At 19.2% G+C, this 5,961-nt stretch overlaps 1 pseudogene; it reads right to left on the bottom strand.

Annotated features, from left to right (window-relative positions):
• Window positions 1-3,999: 3,999 nt before the first annotated feature.
• On the bottom strand, window positions 4,000-4,591 carry LOC111280666 (18.1 kDa class I heat shock protein-like; annotated as a pseudogene).
• Window positions 4,592-5,961: the final 1,370 nt, after the last annotated feature.

Here is a 5,961-nt window from a genome sequence, read left to right as displayed (position 1 = left end):
GCGGATAATTCCTTCAAATATTGTAGCTTTATTTTCAAGTTGCATTTGGTTTAACTTTATGTTTAATTTTTTTTTAATTATGTTTTAATTTGTTGGTTGATTGTTTTGTTTAAGTATTTAATATTTTTTATATATAAATATAATTTTTAATAAATAAATATTTTATTTTGATTAAGGATAAAATAATTATTTTATGATGTTGAAAAAAGTATGATGGAAATATCATACAAATGTCAAATTATCAATTCTTTATGAAATGTTTAATGCATAGAATTATAGATAAAATAAATTATTATCTTTTAATTTTATGTTTAACACACATATAAGAAAGATGATTGAATTGCAAAGAGAATTAATTAAATTTTAAGTATAAGATGATTCAGTCTCCTTAAAAAATATGAATTATTTATAATTTTATAAAATTAGATAATAAATATTTATAAATCACTTATTTTACTTTTAAAACTTATCTTTAAAATTTAATTTAAATATTTAATAAAATGAAAAGTGACATTCTTTAATAGGATAACCCAAATTTTTTTTTATTCTTTTTTCTCTATTTTATTTTTTTCTTTTTCCTCTTTCTGCTTTTTTTTCCCATTCTCTTTCCTTATTTTCTCTTTTTTTTCATATTTTATTTTTTTCAAATATTTAAAAAAATAGTTTTGATAAAACTATTATTTTATTTTTGAAAAAGCAATTTATTTTTTAAAATAATAATTTTTTTAATTATTTTTTTGAAAACTAAATTTAACTCTTAACCATAAAAAAAATACTAAATTAAATATTTTTAATTAATAAATTTTATGTTATTACATTTAAATAGTATCTTCATTCTTCTTTTTTTTTTCTTTTTTCATTTTTCTTTTTTATCTTTTATCTTTTTTTAATAAATAAAAAACATAGTTTTTGATAAAAACTTTTTTTTGAAAAATTAATTTACTATTTTGGAAATAATCAGTTTTTTAATTATTTTTAAAAAACTAAATTTAACTCTTTAACATACAAATATTTTAAATTAAATATTTTTTAATCAAAATGTTTTGAATTATTAAATTTAAATAGTATCTTTTTTCTTTTAATTCTTCTTTTTCATTATTATTTTTTTGTCTACTATTCTCTCTCTTTTCTATTTTTTTATTTTATTTATTCTTTTTCCCTCTTTCGGAGATGGAGAATAAAAGAAAATGAAATAAAAAAAAATTAAGATAAGATAGATGAAATTACATTTTTTATATATTTCAAGAAACTCAGCTATTTTTTTGGAAAATAATGAAAAAAAATTTTGACAAAAATAAATTTAACTCTTATCTAGAGAAATTATCATAGAAAATCTATTTTTTAGTTAAAAATTTTTTAATTGCATATTTATAAAAAATTATAAATTTAAATTATTTTTATTTGAAGAGAAATTTTGATTAATAAAAAATTATTTTATCATACTTTTAATCTTACATGTTACAAACATTGTGAAAAATAAAAATTATCCTATTATATTTTTAATTCTTACACATATCAAATATAAAATAAGATAATATCATATAATTTAATTCTATCTATAATCTTATATTATCTTATTTTAATCTTATACAATAAAACACATGCTTAGGGGATAGTTTACATAGGATATAGATTTGGACTTGAAGATTTGGACAAAATATTAATTCCTTTACATGGATTTGAAAAAATCCAACACAATATTACCTACTAAACCCAATAATTTATTAAATTTTTAATCAACTAATAGTTATTTGACAAATAAAAAGTAATTGAGAGTTGTCCCCAATTGGAGATAACTTTAGTGACGGCAATTTTTTTTGTATGTTATTGAGTAATCTAAGTATAGAAAATGTATTAGTACTCTCATAATAATCATCCAAAAATGATACTAATTAATCTTATATTATTTTAAAATGACCTATCTAAATGTTATTTTATTCTTAATTAAATTTCATTATTTGAAATATTGAAAAGTTTTTATGTTTTTTCCAATATTTTGATTGAATTTGGAAAAAATTCTTTCACTTTAAAAATATTCAAGAAACCGTATTCCTCAAAAAAGTTCTGTGTTGAATTAATTTAAAAGTTTATAAAAAATTTTATTTTATTTTATTTTATTTTACTAACTTTTTTTTGTACTAAATATTTTATTAAAAAGTAAATAAAATATTTTTGTTGAAATACTTTCAAAATCTTTTTAACACTTTTTGTACGATTTTAAGAAAATTCCTTACATAAGAATTTCAAGCACCACTTGCAATTTTCTTTTAATTTCATAATTGGAAAAATGTTTATTTATTTCAAATATTTTTTAAATTTTATATGATAAAAATAAATAAATAAATAAATTATAAAAAATTATAAATTTATTTGTATAACCCATATTTTTAGTTCTTCATGTTAGTCAATTGATCAAAACACATTCCTAATCTAAAATTTTAATATGTGTATAAAAAATAAACAAATATATAAGTAAATTAATAAATAAAAAATAACTAAAACTAAAAAGAAAAAACAAAATAAAAATTAAAAAAAATACCAAAATAAAAAACAAAAAAGATTGATTGCCATCTGTCTAAAAAAAAAATAAAACCCAAAAGTTTCCCAAAATCACCTCAACAATTTATTTCATGTCTTATTTAATCATCTAATCATTTTTATATCACATATTAGGTGTCATTAAAATTCAGAAATGAGGATGACTTTAATAGATTTTATAGATTAGCGTTAATTCTTACTATCCTCGTTGTTGCCTTCATAAAATCATGAAAAAATATTTAAAATTTAATAACTAATTATATCATGTTATGAAACACCAATTGTATTTTAGACTTTTAAAATGCAAATTAATTGATTAAAATGTTTGTATTAGATTTTTCTTAATATTTAAAATGATTATAAAGTTTAAAATGTTAGAAAATATTTTCAGAATATAAAAATATGATTAAGTTATTAACTTAATGGAAGAGAAATTGAATTAAGTTATAAGATGGCTTAAGGTAAGGTCCTAAAGGTTAAAGATATGATTATAGACTTAAAGGAATAATATAATTAAGAACATTACACAAAAATGCAGTTGATTGTCATAATAATTTATTTTCAAAAATCAAAAAATAATTTTAAAAAATCGATGAACTAAATCGAACTAATAAAATTTCGGTCAAATTAGATTGATTTTAAGAAAAAAAGATTCAGATTTAGATTTTAAAAATTTATAATATATTCATAATCGACGTTTATATTGTTATATCAATTTTTTAAAAATTTTGAAATATTTTAATATTTTATTATTTACATTTTAATTTTTATGTCTTTTGTTTTGAAATAAATAAATTATTTATGTATTTATTGAACATATAAATTATTTATTTATTTAATTTAACATTTTAAACAATTTATATGTTTATAACATTAAAAAGTAAATTTATTTTGTTATAAAAAAATTGCTTTTTATTGTAAATGAAATACTTTTAAAAAACTAGAAAGTATAATATATTCCAAAAAACAGTTAGATGAAAGTAAATGAAAAAAATTTTACTTTCTGTCCGAAATTTTAAAAAACTTTAAATAAAGGAATTTTTTTTATTTCTCTCGACCTTTTCTTTTCTTTTTTTATGATATTAAGAATATAAAAATAACTCAAGAAAAAATTTTCAACCAATAATTAAATTATAAAAATAAAATTCAATAAAAAATCTTATGGTCCACTTTTTTTAATTGATCAATTAAATTATAAAACTTATAAATTTAAATCATAAACAAAATATGAATTATTAATATGAATTATATATTAGAAAATTGAAAAACTAGAATTTTAATTTTAAATGCCATGTTCAATATAACATATTTAATATAATAATGATAGATTCAATTTAATATTCAATCTAATATTGATAGAATATAATAATTAAGAATACAATAATATAATTCTATTTAAAATTAAAAAAGAAATTATTTTATTTTAATTGTTTAATTCTATTTGATTATATTTTAATCATATTAAAAATGATATTTTAAATGAAATAGAAAAGAAAAGATATCCAGGCCAGAAGAAGCATCTCCAGCAATGTCAATAATAACCTTAGGCTGCCACTTAATCTCTGCAAATTTAGGCATGGTAATCCTCAAAACTCCATCCTCCACGACCCTTGATATGATCCAAATAGCTGCATTACCAGGCAAGCTGAATTGCCTGAAAAACTTCCCATATTAGTTCTCTCGGCCCTATGCCATTTGTCTCCCCCAACTTCTTCCTCATCTTTCCTTTCCGCACTGATCCTCAGCACCCTGATATCCTCCAACTCGATCTTCACATCATCTTTCTTCATCCCTGGAATGTCTAGGGATATGACATGTGCCTGTGGGGTTTCCTTCCAGTCTGCTCGAGCCAAGGCCAGGGTTTCAACCCCTTTGGGGACTGTCAGTGGGGTGTGTGCAGAGATTCTGAAAGGGTCTTCAGGGAGCATCATGTTCCATGGGGACCTTGCCTAAGGCATCAGACCATTCACTTGGCTTGCCATAACGCCTACTGCCATTCTATGGTGATCGCTTTGCATTTGTCATCTTTTAAAAAAAATAAAATTTATTTTTTAAATTTTCTATTAAATTAGACCTTGACACATTCATTAAATGGGTGAAAAGGAAAAAAAAAATACTTTGAAATAAAAGGTTATCTTATGAATAGAAGTAGCTTAATGAGTTGAGTAAATAATTTTTTTAAATACATGTAAAATAAAAAAAATTATAAAAATATAAATTGATGACAATTCTTTATAATTATTTTATTTTAATTTTTAAGTAATTTCTTCAACTGAATTAATGTCACTTAACTCGTACATTAATTCAATCATATTACGAGTTTTATGAATAGTATAGATAATAAGATAAATAATAATATTTATTTTAAAAAATTAATTATAATAAAAATAAATAAAGATAATTATTTTAAAATAGTATTTTAAATAAATACTAGTATAAAAGCTGCATGAACTAAAAAAAATAAATTGATCATTTAAAAATTTCATTTACAATTAAATATTAAAATAAATTATAATTTATATAAAGATTAAAATACATTTAAAAATTAAATTTTAAAAAATTTAATTAATAAAATAATAAACGCCCTATTCTTTATTAATTATCTTTAATTATTAGAAGTTAGCATTTTTAAGCATACAAATAGAATCATATAGTAATATACATAGACATGGAAAGAAACTTGATTTTGTTATTGTTTTCTCAAGTATATAATAGTAAGAGATAGTGTAGTCAAAATGTTTGTCCCATATGACACTTGTCTCATCACTTTAAGTATATAAGACATGGATTGCTTTTATCCGTTAGTAATTCATTAATAATTATTAATAAAAAAATTCTATCGATTAATTCTGTCAGTAAAATTTCATTGGTGTTAAACAAATTTTTAATAGTATTTGGTTAATTTCAAATTAAATTATTTAAAATCAAAATTTTTAATTTCAAAATTAACTAATCAAATTTAATTCGATTAATTTAATTAATTTTTTAAGTTAACCAAATAATAAAATACATTCAAGTTAAATTATATTTTAATCTCTTGATTTTTCATATTTAAAATAAACTAAATACAATCATCCAACAAAATATACAAATATTATTTTAAAAAACTTATAAAATAAAACAAATTATTTTATGTATTTTTAATTTTATATAGGAGTTTATTATATTTCAATTAATTTGCTTTATTCGGTTATCAAACTATATTAATCGAAAATTGAAATTTTTTTAAAATTATTTTTAATAATCAATTAAAATTAATTGGATGATTGACTAATTAATTAAATTAATTTGATTTAATCTGTTAATTTAATTTTAAGGATCCTATTATAAACACCCATCTTTGAAATCAAACAACTAGTACTTAACACCAAAACACTAAATATCAACCGAATGCCACATTATTTCTCCTGCCAAGTCGCTCTT

The sequence above is a fragment of the Durio zibethinus genome, chromosome 28 (assembly GCF_047325235.1).
Source record: "Durio zibethinus cultivar Kanyao isolate XHJ-2024 chromosome 28, ASM4732523v1, whole genome shotgun sequence".
NCBI classification, from domain to species: Eukaryota; Viridiplantae; Streptophyta; class Magnoliopsida; order Malvales; family Malvaceae; genus Durio; species Durio zibethinus.
This window is presented reverse-complemented; position numbering and strand designations above follow the sequence as displayed.